General features: G+C 42.1%; 2 pseudogenes; one reads left to right on the top strand and one right to left on the bottom strand.

The window, feature by feature from the left end:
- The window catches only part of LOC111081979, a 35,234-nt pseudogene extending 30,124 nt beyond the window's left edge, over positions 1-5,110 (top strand).
- A 4,121-nt stretch (positions 5,111-9,231) lies between these two features.
- On the bottom strand, positions 9,232-11,489 carry LOC111078281 (annotated as a pseudogene).
- Positions 11,490-17,083: the final 5,594 nt, after the last annotated feature.

Consider the following 17,083-nt stretch of genomic DNA (forward strand, 5'->3'; position numbering starts at 1 on the left):
TAGTCGTCGCCTCCTCCCATTTGGCATGCATGGGGTACACATGGAAATGGCAGACAGAGCCCCTGACAGCCAGTCGAGACAACACATGAATCTTGCACGCACACTTCTGACGATGGAGCCAAGCCTGTCTCGCTCTCTCTCTCTCTCTAAAGCCCACTCCCCTCCCCTTTGTTACAAAATGGTCATCAATCATGTGGGAAGGGGGGTTGGGGGGGATTACCTATAATTTTACATAATTAAACATATCATAATCAATGTTCTCCTTATTCTATTGCTCTGCTTGCAGGCACCGAGAATCAGCTCGTCCGAAGAAGAGACGACGACGACGACGGCCTAACCTAGTCACATAGCTGTCATAAGCACCATGAACGGCCAGGGCCTGGTTCAGGGGCAGGTCTGCGAGCTGAACCACACCAACGGGGACATCATATCACAGAACCAACAGAAGGGCTGGTGGACCATCGGTCTGATCAATGGCCAGCACAAGTACATGACTGCGGAGACCTTTGGCTTCAAGTTGAATGCGAATGGAGCCAGTCTGAAGAAGAAGCAGCTGTGGACCCTCGAGCCCTCCAACACCGGTGAAAGTGAGTTACAAACGAACAACGAACGACGAACAACGAAATGATGCTTATCGATAATTGGCCTTATCGATGACAATCGGCCACAGAACACGCGTCACGTGCGCTTATCTACCGAACGAGATACATAAGTCCGTCTGCTAATGCCCGACTGCCGGAGTGATTTTTCTTTCACCTTTTTGCTTGCTTTTGCCATTTATTGGGAGTAGCAAAGTGGCAACAATTTTCCTCCTGCCACTGCAGCTGGCTGCTGCGGCTGTTCTCCTCTTTAGCTTGCAAACTTGATATCAATTGCTAGCCATAATCACTGGCATCTTCTTGCCACAGTTTGTGGCGTCTCTTCACCCGATAGAAAAAACCCCTGAAATTTTAATATTTTCACTTAGATTTTAATATTTATGCCATTGATTTTCATCCAAGAGTGGTTGTATTAAAATTGAATATTTTTCACTTAAATTATGATATTAATATAGAAAAATTTAAATTTAATATATTTCATATTTAAATTTAATATGTTTCATATTTAAATTTAATATGTTTCATATTTAATGTTAATATGCTTCATATTTAAATTTAATATGTTTAATATTTAAATCTAATATGTTTCATATTTATATTTATATTCATTTTTAACTAATTGGTTATTATTTTGCGTACGCAAATTACATTTCAAGTCCTCATGGTGTGAATTGGTTAAAGTTTTCAACTAGAAATAATCGCAACATGAGTAGGACTGCATTGGTTGTGATTATGCCCCTGCGCTAAGATAATTTTACTGTGCATTCAAGGCAGCAGCAGCTGGAACTAGTTGGGAATTCGAGGGACATAAAAAAATAATATAAACATAGTTAAAATAAATACAAAAAATATTTGATTTCATTTAATATGGAATATTTAAAATAAAAAGTTTTTCCTTTGGATTTTAAAAGAAAAATTTTGAAATCAAGTCATAATAATATTCAATTTAAATATGAAACATATTAAACTACAAATTAAATATATTATAGTTATTTTGAAGTGTTTTGTATTTAGATTAAATATGACCGTATTAAAAAAGCATTTTTAATACATTTATATTTGAATCAAAGTGAATTCTATTAAATTTTACTATGTTTGTATTTAAAAATGGCATTTTAAATTCAAATATGATTGTAGTTATTTTTACTATGCCTTTTTTCTATCAGTGTTGTGCTGCCCTGTTGCAGTTTCCACGGCACTCGGGATACAGCCATGCGCTCAGAGAATTGGGATTAACCGGGAAGAGGGGGAAGCCCCTCTGGGACCAAGGAAATGTGGAAACTTAAATACCATTGAAATGATCGCTCTGCAGAGGGTATTCAAAATGCGGCCCACCGTATAAAAATAATTTCGAATGTTGTCCGTGCTGTTACTTGCAACAGAAATCATTTGGGGGGCCGCACCGCACCAAACACACACACACACACACACACACACACACACACACATGGGGGGCCAAGCCGCCAGGAGAGGCCTCCTCGTACAGGCCCATCTGCCTGGACACAATTGGGAAGGTCTTTGAGAGGGTGATCGCAACGAGGATGAGTGCAGCTATCGAAGCGGTCTCTCCCCGGACCAATACGGCTTCAGGAAGGGAAGGTCAACGCTGGACGCCATCTCGAAGGTCGTCGGAAGGGCAAAGGAGGCTGTCGCAGGAACCAGGTGGAAAGGCGGGACCAAGTCCTACTGTCTAGTGGTGACACTAGATATCAGGAACGCCTTCAACTCGGCCGACTGGAGCCGAACGCTGGAGGCCCTGAGAGGCTTCAACATCCCGGGTTACCTGCTGAACATAGCTTACAGCTATTTTAGCGCCAGGGTGCTTACGATGGACACGAGTCTGGGTTCCAGGGCATACGAAGTCTCAGCCGGAGTCCCGCAGGGCTCCGTCTTGGGACCCCTGCTCTGCAACGCCATGTACGATGGAGTGTTGAGGCTTCCGATGCCAGCCGGTACAAGCATGGTAGGCTTCGCGGACGACGTTGCGATAGTGGCGGTCGCAAAGGAACTCGCCGCGGTGGAGAACCTCGCCAACGAGGCTATCCACTCCGTTGAGTCGTGGCTAGAGGTCGCAGGACTAGAGCTGGCGGCTCAAAAGACCGAGGCGGTGCTTATATCGAGCCGAAAAGCGGTCGAGACAGCCAGAGTGCAGGTCGGAGGGACCACGATCCAATCGCAGAGGTCGATTAAGTACCTGGGTGTCCACATCGACACGAGACTGTCCTTCAAGGAGCACCTGGAATACGCCCACCGGAAGGCCAGCGGGACCGCAGGATCGTTCTCTCGAATGCTGCTAAACACCAGAGGCCCAAAGCAGGCAACGCGGAAGCTACTGACGAGCGTCGTGACGTCGCAAATGCTCTACGCCGCGCCAGTGTGGGCGGAGGCAGCGAAGGTAAAAAGTTACATGCGAGGGCTGGAGGCCACGTATAGGATATGCGCCATTAGAATAACGTGCTCGTTCCGAACCATCTCGGACGAAGCAGCGCTGGTTATCGCCGGGCAAATCCCTCTCGGTGAGCTGATACGTGAGAGGAAGGACATTCACGACGCCATTCACGACGGAGCAGCGGCCCACTCCGTGGCCGAGCTGAAGGCTGCCGCCAGGAGGAGCACAAAAAGGGCGCTGGACGCACACCCTCATCCCGCGCATAGCGTGCTGGGTGGAGCGGAAGCACGGACAGGTAGACTTCTACCTCACCCAGGCTCTGAGCGGGCACGGCTGCTTCCGCAGCTACCTCAAGCGCTTCGGCCGCGAGACGGAGGATTGGTGTCCAGAGTGTGGCACGGGTATAGTGGAAGACGCTCAGCACGTTCTTTTTGAGTGCCATAGGTTCGGCTACGAGCGGCAGGTGTTGGAAGCCGCTGCAGGGAAAAGAATAAGAGCGGAAACTCTGGTGCCGCTGATGCTGGCTGAGCCAAGAGTTTGGGAAGCGGCCGCGGTGTTCGCCTGTAGCGTGATGAGAACGTTTAGGTCCCTGGAGAGAAGGCGGAAGGAACGGACGGAGTAGGTGTCCTCGCGGCGGCGAAGAAATTCCTTGCGGCAGTACCGATCGAAGCACGACCCCTAACCCTACCCACCATCACCCCCCTGTCCGTCACCCCTTACTGTTATTGTTACTGTTACTAAGTTAAAGTTAAAATATATGAATACAAAAAAACACACACACACACACACACACACACACACGAACACACACAGACACACACACACACATGCACGTTGGACATTGGACATGGAGAAAACATTCCAGTTTGACGTGCTGCAGAAGAAACCAAAGCGCCTAACGAATTTGGCATCATTTATCAAGTTGCTGGCAGAAGAGAGCTCGGGAAATTCGATTTGGAATTGCAATTGGCTGTGGATTTGGCTTTAGCCTTTGGCTGTGATTGTGGAGAGAAATTACAATTAAAGGCAGGATTGCAACTGCTGCTGGTCGTTGCCACTAGTCGTGGCAATTAATAAAGATTTTTTATAATGCCAGAGAGCCATATATCAGCTGGCATTCATTCCGAGCAGCATCATCGTATCCATTAAAATAGCTTCCAACTAAATTGAAAATGGCTTAATAGATAATATCACTCAAAATGAATGTGTCGCTTGAAAAGCGAAACAAATCGCTATGCAATCGATGCACCATAACCCTGGAAGCAACAGGTGAAGTTTGGTCAATGGATTTAGCCCTAGGACTGGTTAGAATATATATTATTATAATGTTGGGACAGGGGTAGAAGGTTCCTACATCCGTTGTAGCCTGCTTAAAGCTGCGCACTTTTTGATCACCCATTCCACAATCCTTTCACTCACTTCGTTATTGTATTCCTTTCCTTCGGCAGGTATTATCTATTTGCGATCTCATCTGAACAAGTACCTATCAGCTATCAGTTTGGCAACGTGCTTTGCGAGAGCGAGGAGCGGGACGCGGGCAGCCGCTTTCAGATCAGCATCTGCGAGGATGGCAGCGGCCGTTGGGCGCTGAAGAACGAGTCGCGCGGCTACTTTCTGGGCGGCACGCCCGACAAACTCGTCTGCACGGCCAAGACGCCCGGTGGCAGTGACTTTGGACGGTGCATTTGGCTGCACGGCCGCAGGTCAACTTGCGGTCCATCGGACGCAAGTGGTTCGCGCATCTGTCCGAGTCGCAGGACGAGATCCATGTGGATGCCAATATACCCTGGGGCGAGGATACGCTCTTTACTCTGGAGTTCCGGGCCGATGAGGGCGGGCGCTATGCCCTGCACACGTGCAACAATAAGTGAGTAGAATATAAAGCACCCATCCTGCTGATCCTCCTTGATATTCAATGCTCAATACTCATACTCAATCGCGCAGATACCTGAATGCCAATGGCAAGCTGCAGGTTGTGTGCAACGATGACTGCCTGTTCAGTGCCGAATATCATGGCGGACATTGGAGCCGCGCGATCGCCAGGGCCAGTACTTGTCGCCATGGTTCCCCATGGTTCGTCACAACTAAGTAAAACCTCTTTAAATATCTCTACAAGTATAATCGCATAACTGAACACTAAGTAAAACCTCTTTAAATATCTTTAAATGTATAACCATATAAATAAAAAGCCAAGTAAGAATCTCAAATTTCCCTAAAGTTAAATTCCTTTCCCACGGTACCGGTGCATATCGATCACCTTACCGGGGACATTGGACACCTATTGGGAGGCGATTGCTTAGGTAACTCTCGACTACCAAGCAAAACCCCCCCACATGCGCAAGCCAGTCAGCAGTCTCCAACTCGGACATTGACTGCAGGGCAAATGATTAGGTAACCTTCTGTTACCGATCAGCCCGTCTACACGCGCAGACTATACCTCGACCATAGATATTTATGTAAGAACCCTTCTTACGGTCTGGAGTAGAAATAAGATATCTATAAGACATTCATGGAAGGCCGGCCGATCTATAAAAAGGCAGTCCACCAGCCATCGGGGGAGGCAGTCAATCAGCCATCGCGGGCGTCAGTCAAAAATCACCATCCGCGTCGTAGTACAAGTAAACATAACATAACCGGGTAGAATAATCATACGGAAGAATACGGAAGAATAAAGAAAACCATTAAAAATTAAAAGAACCAAAAAGTGTTGTGATTTCTATTTCAGTTTCTGGCAAAGTTCCTGGTTTCCCGATAAAGTCCTCGTGAATTAGAAATATCTTGTAATTCAGGACCCTGGACAGGCTGATGCATACCTCAGCCTGAAATAGGACATTACAACACATATTCCTATAAATTTATTTATATATACATATTGATATGAGCAATAGCACCCCTACCCCCCCTACACCTATACCATCACCCTACACCCTACAACCCCATACACCTATGCCCTAAATACACAAACAAACCACACACACACATACACATACACACACAAGCGCAAACACAGTCTCAAGCAAGCAATTTTATTATGCAAAAACAAAATTTTTAGACACTAAGCTTAACTAAAATTAATCTGTAATAAAAGAAGAAATTATTTAAAAAATTATTATTAAGAATAGAAATTATTAAAAATTATTATTTTAGAAAAAAAAAATGTTACATTTTACATTTCTTTGCTACATCTGTTATCTACATCTACAATGTACATATATTCTACATCTAACATGTAGATTGTACATGTTCCATTTAGATTATGCAACTCCTCCGCTAGGGGTTGCTGCACTGAACGCCGCAGAGTGTGCGAGCGCGAAAGAGAATCAGTATCGTGTTTCTTGAAGGGGAGACGGGGAAGCAAATGAAAATGAATTTCTTCATTCTGGCTATAATATATATATAATATATATAATATATATATATAATATATATGATCCGATCTGATTCAGATTCGGCAGTCTGGTAGATATGGTCATTTTCTATGATACTGCGTTTTTCGTCCTTTGTGGTGGTGGAAGGGGGCGGAGCGAAATTTTGAAATACACGCACAGTGGGCTAAAAGGGCATTGAACCGAGTCTTTTATTTACAAGGCATCGATTGTTGTTTACGTGGGTATGGATGTTCCAGGACAATTATATACACGAATAAGCCACATACATATTTACATGCATATGTTTTTATATGCATGTCTGTATGTGTCTGCTTGTGTATTTACAATTTGCGACAACTTCCACGTGGCGAGAACTGGCGTCAGCATTGGATCAGTGCTGCCAGATCGTCATTATTCAAGAAACCTGGAACCTGCTACATTTTTTCTAACTTCATAATAAATTAAAACGGGGAATTCCACGGAGTAAATGAATAAGCTATAAAAAAATAGAAAAATTGGGAATGCCGTTGGGTAAATAATCTCTAAAAAAATAAAATCAGTCTCGAAGGTGTTTCGTTTTGAGCGATAAACTGCCGATGGTCGGAATTTCGTTTCGTATAACGCCTAGATCTCAGAGACTATAAGAGCTAGGGCAATTGGGGCAATTTGTGCCTGCCACAGATTTTCGTCCTTAGTGTGGGCGGAAGGGGGCGGGGCGAAATTTTGAAATACACTTGTAGCAGTGTGATATCACATGAGCCTGGAAACCAAATTTGGTTTCTCTAGCTCTTATAGTCTCTGAGATCCAGGCGCTCATCGAGACGGACAGACGGACAGACGGTCAGACGGACAGACGGACAGACAGACATGGCTCTATCGACTCGGCTATTGATGCTGATCAAGAATATATATACTTTATGGGGTCGGAAACGTTTCCTTCTCTGCGTTGCACACATCCACTTTTACCACAAATCTAATATACCCCTTAACTCTTTTTTGAGTACGGGCATAATTACATCTCCAATTACTCTGGCAAAGGCATCAATCATATCCTTCATACATACATACATATATCTACATACATAAATACATATATATATCTATACTATATAGTACACTCTGATGTATTGTATTAGTCTTTTGTTATTTATTTGCGCCAATAATTTGCGCCAATAATTTGGTATTTTTGTTTTTAATTTCATTTCTTTTATTTGCACACTTTAAACGTATCTAAAATGGAAAACTAATCCCAATTTAGTTGCTAAATCTTAAAATGGAAATGATGTATGATACATATGAAATATATACATACCATATACATGCATATATACAGGATCCAACAGAAATTTTGCTGGGTCAGTTCTGAGGGGAAAAGCCTTGGGATTATCAACAGATTATGAAATTCAGATGCTGCTTCACTTCCATTAGATGCTTTGCAAGTTCCACTCTCTATAGTTTGACTTTTACTTGGCTGTCTGTATGGAAGACAAAATATAAATGAAAGGGTGTGTGTGGTCGTTGGACGGTCTCCCAGCAGGATATCCATACTAATTATGATAGCTTCTGAATAGATGTCTTGAAATTCTTCAAATAGTTCTCTGTCTCTGTTAACCATCTTAAAATAACTGGTTTATATTTGTTTCCTTTATTTATTAAAAAGGTTTTTGTTTTTTGAATTTAGTTTTTAATTTTCCCGCTCGGCTTAACAGCTCACATATATATCGAGTATCGCTGGCTGCGCCGTTTGATCAGGTGTACATGCACTACAAGGCCCCTTCACAGTCAGCTGTGTTTCGGATGCTAATAAAGTCTGTTAATTATTTAAATTTTTTTATGAAAGAAAGCACCTATTGTAGCGCTGGCGGAAGACGATGAACGCGAAAGCGTCGACAATTTAGATAAATTAGCGTCAAAGAAACGGAATCAAGTCAAACCAAGTTATTTAATCGAAAATTTTATTGCTGAATTTGGTTTGGCGCCTATGCAAATTTCAATTAATTACTGCTGAAAATGCAGCCCTGGAATCGATAGGCTCCATCAATATCGCAAGCGTCTCTGGTTTGAATAACGATTCAAATTATAGTCAACGTTTCTTTATTATTCTCATTATTTTTGAAAGGTAAGATTAAATAAACCGAATATTGATTTTATTGCACTCTTATGGGATGTTTTTTTCCCCAGATCGAAATTTATTGAAGCTGCTTACAAAGTTCCAATCAGAATTCCAATTCACTCAGTGACTCAAATAGCATTATGATGCAGAATAATGCAATAAGCCCAGAAGCTGCAAGCGACCGATTGACTGGCTGGGAAAATGATTCCCTCATGCCACCGTGCCACCTCCTTCTCATGCGACTGAGACTGTAGCTTCCACGTTACACAGAAACGGTGCCAACTGTCACAACAAGATGGAGCTCACATGCCCAGCTAGCCAGCCACACACGGTCACACGCGGTATGATCCCCAGTGATGTGGCGGATAGATTGACGTGGCATGGGATGTGATGTGATGTGAGGCAATTCGAGTCCTTCGTTGGCGTCCAACTGCCACATGTCAGGCAATAATAATTCTCCAATTGGCCCTCAACTGGCTCTGCCATTGATGCACTGCGACGTCGTCGCATCGTATCATCATCGTTGACAAAAACAAAATGACAAAGGGCGTGGACAATTGTCAGCGTCGTCTAAATGAATGAATTAAGTCAGCCATGTGACATAACTGCAATGGCCGCACGGACTCGGTACACGACCTGGGGACCTGAAGCGAGAGCCGCGTCACACTGCCCTGCCACATTGCCTGACGAGACCACACGGCCACTGCCACTGCCAGGTAGCATCGCCATCGCCACCAACAACATCATTGCCACATTTGCCACATTGTTTTGTTGCTGTCATTTCCACTCGAGCTTGAGGTTGCCGGGCGTGCGATAGCCGACGAATCCCTGCTCGCACTTCAGCACCAGAATGGGCCTGCAAAACACGCATAGATCATGGATATCAATCATCAGTCTGTGTGGTATGGTGGGTTGGGATCCAAATGGCAAATGCTTACCGATTGCTCAAATAAAAGTAGAACTTGGCTATCTCCTCAATGGACTCGGAGGTGGCGAACAGATGGCCCGAACGAGAGCGAACCGTCGTCATGCCAAATCAGCTCGAACAATGCGTCGGCGCAGCGTCGATTGCTGGTGGCCTGGATGCCGCCGCCGGCGGAGAGGCACCAGTACCGATCCTGTATGGTGCGTAGTCCCCAGCGATGCGCTGACCAATCGTACTCCAGCTGCAATGTCTCGTTCTCGCCGACCTCATCCTGGTTGGCCGTCACATCGACGCATTGCTTGACGCTCACATAGCGCAAATTGAGGCCCGCAATGAACGAGGCCTGGGGCAGCGAGTCCTATAGCGAGAAGAGCTCGTCGCGCGTCACCGTCGAGGAGCGAGACTTCAGCACAGCCTTGGAGCCGATGGGCGACAAGTACTGGCCCTGGCGGTCGCGCGGCTCCAATGTCCGCCATGATATTCGGCACTGAACAGGCAGTCATCGTTGCACGCAACCTGCAGCTTGCCATTGGCATTCAGGTATCTGCGCGATTGAATATGAGTATTGAGCATTGAATATCAAGGAGGATCAGCAGGATGGGTGCTTTATATTCTACTCACTTATTGTTGCACGTGTGCAGGGCATAGCGCCCGCCCTCATCGGCCCGGAACTCCAGAGTAAAGAGCGTATCCTCGCCCCAGGGTATATTGGCATCCACATGGATCTAGTCCTGCGACTCGGACAGATGCGCGAACCACTTGCGTCCGATGGACCGCAAGTTGACCTGCGGCCGTGCAGCCAAATGCACCGTCCAAAGTCACTGCCACCGGGCGTCTTGGCCGTGCAGACGAGTTTGTCGGGCGTGCCCAACAGCCGCTGCCAAACTCGCAGATGCTGATCTGAAAGCGGCTGCCCGCGTCCCGCTCCTCCCTCTCGCACAGCACGTTGCCAAACTGATCGACTGATAGGTACTTGTTCAGATGAGATCGCAAATAGATAATACCTGCCGAAGGAAAGGAATACAATAACGAAGTGAGTGAAAGGATTGTGGAATGGGTGATCAAAAAGTGCGCAGCTTTAAGCAGGCTACAATGGATGTAGGAACCTTCTACCCCTGTCCCAACATTATAATAATATATATTCTAGCCCGTCCTAGGGCTAAATCCATTGACCAAACTTCACCTGTTGCTTCAAGGGTTATGGTGCATCGATTGCATAGCGATTTGTTTCGCTTTCCAAGCGACACATTCATTTTGAGTGATATTATCTATTAAGCCATTTTCAATTTAGTTGGAAGCTATTTTAATGGATACGATGATGCTGCTTGGAATGAATGCCAGCTGACTTATGGCTCTCTGGCATTATAGAAAATCTTTATTAATTGCCACGGCCAGTGGCAACGACCAGCAGCAGCAGCAGCAGCAGAAAAAAAGCAGTGGCAATCCTGGCTTTAATTGTAATTGCTGTCCACAATCACAGCCAAAGGCTAAAGCCAAAGCCACAGCCAAATACAATTCCAAATCGAATTTCCCGAGCTCTCTTCTGCCTGCAACTTGATAATTGGGTCAGGTGATAACTCACCTCTCCGATTCGCCGCCCTATCCATGGCTCGATGTCTGGAACAATCCTGTGGGTCCATCGTCCATTAGTGGCTGTGTTCCACCTTGCCTGCCATGTTGCTATCGACGCCAGTCTTGCCGATGCTCGGATGGTCTCTGCCGTTCTTCCTGACTCCGGACGCTCTGCGTATAGCTGCGTCATCTCCGTCGCTAGGATGTCCACCGGTATCATACCCGCGATGACCAGGGCAGCATCATCCGGCACCGTCCTATATCCGGACACCACTCGAAGAGCGCAGAGCCTGTAGGGCACTGACAGCTTCTTTTGGAGGCTCTTGTTGCCGATTAGGACTGACGACCACACCGGCGCAGCATACAACTGGATCGAGGCCACTACTGTTGACAGGAGTAGCCGCCGGCCTGCCTTTGGACCCCCAATGTTGGGGAGAATCCTCGACAGGGCTGCCTGCATCCTGGAGGCTTTCTGGCTGACGTACTCGAGGTGGGCACGGTAGCTCAATCGGTTGTCCAGCATCACGCCAAGATACCTTATTGAGTCCTGCGACTTAATAGTCGCACTTTCCACCTGGAAAGACGCATACTCCACCTTTTATACCCGCACTCAAAAAAGAGTTAAGGGGTATATTAGATTTGTGGTAAAAGTGGATGTGTGTAACGCAGAGAAGGAAAATTTTCCGACCCCATAAAGTATATATATTCTTGATCAGCATCAATAGCCGAGTCGATAGAGCCATGTCTGTCTGTCCGTCTGTCCGTCTGACCGTCTGTCCGTCTTGTTGAGCGCCTAGATCTCAGAGACTATAAGAGCTAGGGCAACCAAATTTGGTTTCCAGACTTATGTGATATCCCACTGCTACAAGTGTATTTCAAAATTTCGCCCCGCCCCCTTCCGCACCCATAAAAAACGAAAATCTGTGGCAGCCACAATTTTAAAGATACGATAAAACTAAAAACGCAGTATCGTAGAGAATGACCTATCTACCAGATTGCCGAATCTGAATCAGACCGGATCATAATTGTAGCCAGAATGAAGAAATTCATTTTCAGTTGCTTCCCCTTCCCCCTCCGGCAAACGACAATACAACTCATTCTCCTTCTCGCTCGCACACTCTGCCGCGTTCAGTGCGCGAGAGTTATGTAGTTGAGTGGTTTTTTCAAAGAAACAGCAACAATTTGTAACTTGGTTTTTCTTTTTTTAATTTTTAAATTTTTGACTTTTTTTTTGTGGAGACTCTTTTGTTAGTCTCTGGTCCGTTCTGCTGTCGACAATCGAATGAATGTCAGAAGTTGAACACCTGGACTTCTTCCTTTCTCTTCTTCTCTCTCTCCTTTTCTCCATTCCTTCTTATGTCATCGGTGTCTCCGTTTTGGCTTTATGTATGTCTATTGTTTAGGCAACTCTAGTCAATTGTTTAGGCAACTCTAACCAACAACTTTACAGTGGGGTCTTCTTATAGTGTCCTCGTTGGACATTAGCTTAGAAGGTATTGGCTGGAGACATCTCGGGAAGAGTGTAGCATGTAACTCCTCCCCCTGGATTGAAGAGACGGCCAGAGGGAACGAATGGTCGGAACGAAAACTTGAACTTTCCTCTAGTTTCAATACGATGTTGTTTCTTTTGAAGATTATGATTAGCGATTCTCCCAATGTGATAGTGTCGAGACCAATATGAATATATAAATAGATAAATATATATTTTTAATTAATAATATTTATTTGGTTAGTTTAATGTTTAAATGTAACAATTCATTAATGTTCAGGGAACCTAATATGATATGGGTTAGTAAGTGTATGTTTACATCGATCTTCTGTGTAATAATTTTGTATATGTATTGTATGTTTATATGATTATGTATTATTTTTTTTTTTGTTCAATCGTTTAACTTTTGATTTGTGTAATTTTTGTTTTTTATTCGTTATTAATGTCGGTCCTTTGTCTTCTAATACTAAGTGTTTGGTAAACCTGGGAGTCAATTTGTTTCTTCGGTTTTCTTTCCTGAAAATTATGTCATTTTCTTGTGTCGGTATCGGTTCATTCCTTTCATTATTTAGTTTCTGTGTTCTATTATTTTTTTTTTGTCTGATTATCCTGCTGGACCTTATTGTAAAGTTTTTCCCTAAATTCATTTAGTTCGCTAAGGAATTCGTGTTCGTTATTGAATTTAACTTCCCTGTTGAATGTATGTGTCCGTCCGGTAAATAATTCGTATGGTGTCATTTTTGTTGCTGAGTGAATCGCATTATTATAGGTAATAAACGTTTCATTAAGTATATCTTCATGATCTATAGTTAGCTTCTTGTTTTTCTTGTTGGCTAAAATAATCCTATAAATTTCTGTTAATGAGGAATGTAGTCTCTCTACTGGAGAATTACTCGATGATTGTTGAAATGAAGTAACATGAAGCTGTATATTATATTGGTCACAGAAATCCCTAAAGATTTTTCCAGAAAATTCTGCACCTTGGTCACAGACAAGTTTTTCTGGAATTCCGTGTGTAGTAAGAAAATTCCTAAGTGCTCTTGTTACATTTGGACAGTCCCTGGCAGGTATAGTGTATCCAGTAGCAAACTTTGAAAATTTATCTATTACTGTTAACATAATTTTTCCGTTAATAAAATAAAGGTCAATGTGAACTATTGCTAACGGGTATGGAGGCGATTCAGTTTCCTGATATTTGATTTTTTGAGGTCTTCTGTCGTATTTGAGTGTTTGACAAATCTCACAATTATTAATTATTTGTGAGATTTTTTGTTTCATTTGGGGGAAATAAATTGTTCTTTTAATATGATTATATGTTTCTTCAATGCCTCTGTGATTAGAATTTGTGTGATATTTATTTATTTCTAATTCTTGTTCCTCAGTTGAACTTATATCTTTCAGCATATATTTACATCGAACAAATTTATACAAATCTGTACTTGCGAAATATTTTGTATATGCTTCTTTAATTAACTCAAATTCCATATCAGAAACTAATATTGCGTAAATTCTGTTAGCTTTTAAAATGTCTTTTAATATCTTTACAAATTTTTCTATGGTATAATTTTGTTCTGTAAATATTCTTCGTATTTTGTTTTTAAAAGGTGTCACCAATTCTACTTTTGAATTTTGATCAGTCTTAAAAATGATTTGGATGTTAAACTCGTTCAATGGGCTATCAGATACTTTTATTTCGTTTAATTTTTTTGCTGTATCTGATCTATGCATATTAATGTCTATTGATACACGACTTAATGCGTCGGCGACTGTGTTTTGTGACCCTTTCGTATATTCTATTTCATAATCGTATTCTAGAAGTTTTAGTTTCCAACGAACTAATTTCGAGTTTGGTTCTTTAAAATTCATTAACCATGTTAATGGTCTATGATCCGTCCTTATAGTAAACTTTTGCCCGAAAAGATATGGTCTGAAGTATTTAGTAGCCCATATTATAGCTAGCATTTCCTTTTCTACCGTGGAATAATTTAAATCAGTATCTGACAAGGTCCTGCTAGCAAAAGACACCGGTCTATCTGATCCTATGCCACCCTGTGACAATACGGCACCAATGGCTACGTTACTAGCATCCGTAGTCAATATAAATGGTTTATTGAAATCTGGGTAACGCAGATTGGGTCATTGCATAGCAAGGTCTTACATTTTTTGAAAGCTCTTTCATATTCCTCATCGATTTTTACTGCTGCTTTTCCTTTTAATTTTTGGGTCAGTGGTTTTGTTATCTTCGCAAAGTCCTGAATAAATTTTCTGTAATAACCCAGTAGGCCAAGAAATGACTTTATTTCCTTTCTTGTTTTTGGCATTGGAAATGCTTTTATGGTTTCGATTTTTTTTGGGTTGGGTTTAACACCTTCATTCGAAACAATGTGTCCCAGATATTCTATATCTTTTTTAAAGAACTCGGACTTATTTGGTTGGAGTTTAAACCCGGCTTTGGATAATTTTTCGAATATCTGCCCTAAGTGTGTATTATGTTCCTGTAACGAAGGTGAAAAAACTATTATATCGTCTAGATAAACCAGACAGCATTTTCCATTTAGATCTGCTAGGACATTATCCATTACTCTTTGGAACGTGGCTGGGTTAGTGGTTAGTCAAGCCGAATGGCATACGAATGAATTCGAAATGTCCGCCTTCTGCTGAGAAAGCGGTTTTTATCGTATCTGTAGGTTCCATTTCCACTTGATGGTACCCGCTAGCTAGATCTAATGCCGTAAAATATTTTGCTCTACCGATCTTATCTAAAACTTCATTAATGTTAGGCATTGGGTATTTGTCTTTAACAGTTTTTTCGTTTAATTTTCTGTAATCTACCACTAATCTCCACTTCTTTTTGTTTGATGCATCCATCTTTTTTGATACTAGAAACACGGGAGCGCTCCAGGGACTGTGACTATGTTTGATAATATTTTGGTCTAACAGTTTATTTATGTATATGATTTTTTATTTCTTGGGATTCAATTCGACTATATCTAAAAGGTTTTGTATATATTGGAATTTCGTCTGTGGTTTTAATCTTATGTTTGACTAGATTTGTGAATGAGAGATGATCGTTTTCTTCATAAAACAAATTTGGGAATTGTTTGCAAAGATTTTTTAAGGTTGATCTTTCTTCGTCATTAAGGTGTTCTGTCCTTAACAGTTTAAAGTTATCATTTTTGTCACCATTGTTTGGTGCTATTATATTTGGTAGGGGATTTGATTCCAAGTAATCAGATTCAAGGAATTCGTCTACTTTTAATTGTGAATCTAGAAATAATTTTTGCTTCTGAATAGTTCACTACTTCCATTAGACTATGTCCATTCTCTGCTCTATATAACCCTCCGTTGATGATTAAATTTTCGCTAATTTTTATGCTGTCGCAGATAAACACACCATTAGGAATACTAACTGACAATCGAACAAGAGCCTTTGATTCTTCATCGATTATATGTAGTTCAGTAGCTGAATTAAATTGTTGATGTAAAGTGATTTCGAAATTTTTTGTTCGTAAAGTTTGTTTTGGAATGTTAACGATGGCTCCCACTTGTTTTAAAATATCCATTCCGATTAATCCATGAAAATATTCATGAAAGTGGAATAGCATTAATTGGAATTGTTGTCTGTCATTAAATTCGTTAAAAAGTGGAATGTAAGTTTTCTTACGTATATAATGTGTGTTGAGAATTGTTTTTATGGTTACCGGAATATTGAGTTCTATATGATCATGGTTCGGTATTAATGATGGGTCAATAAATGAAATAGATGCGCCAGTATCTATTAAAAATCGAAGTGGTTCTTTGGATTGGCAAAGTTTTATTAAAATATATGGTAGATTAGGGCCATGATCATTTTTGTTTATGTATCCTGTCTGGGATGTGAGGCTTTTTCGCGAAAATTTGCGCCATCATCTATATTGTGAAGGTGTTCAGTTGCTTGCTGTGCCTTTCCTAAAGTTTGAATATTATTTATATTATACCTAAATCTATTGTTAGGGTTACTTCCCTGTGGTGCAACTCCTTTATTGGGCATAATTGTTGGTCTATTTCTATTTTCTTGTACGTTTGTACTATATCTATTGTAGTTGTGAGGTGAGTAACGGTTGTCGTAGTTCTTGTGGTTGTAGTCTACATATTTTCTTTGCGAATTTCCTCGATAATATCTATCCTGTTCGTATTCTCCATTGGAATATCTTGAATATCTTTCGTTTGGACGAAAATTGTTTACGCGTCGCGTCATGTTATTCTCCTGTCTAATGTTATTGCCCTGCAGAAATATATTTCTTTCTTGAATAGCCCATTCATAGGCTTCATAGCTCGAATTGTTCCACCCAGCTGTCCCCTCATGCCTGATAAAAAAGTCTTTAAGCAGCTTCCTGCGAATATGGATTTCTTTGTCTTAATAATGTCAGGGTCAGTCTCTTTAGCGTCCGTGTATTTAAATAAGGTTGACTTAATTTCTGTAATTTGGTCGAAGAGTTTGTTGAGCTACTGAGCTTCTTCAGTAGCGTTGTATTGCGATACTATTAAAAAGGCGATGATTGTTCAATATATATATTCACAGTTTATTGTGGTGAAGTAAATAAGCGATACAGAGTCGAAAGGATAGTTAGCTGGATTCAAGACGGGGT

This window comes from Drosophila obscura, unplaced genomic scaffold (genome assembly GCF_018151105.1).
Source record: "Drosophila obscura isolate BZ-5 IFL unplaced genomic scaffold, ASM1815110v1 contig_201, whole genome shotgun sequence".
In the NCBI taxonomy this organism is placed as follows: Eukaryota; Metazoa; Arthropoda; class Insecta; order Diptera; family Drosophilidae; genus Drosophila; species Drosophila obscura.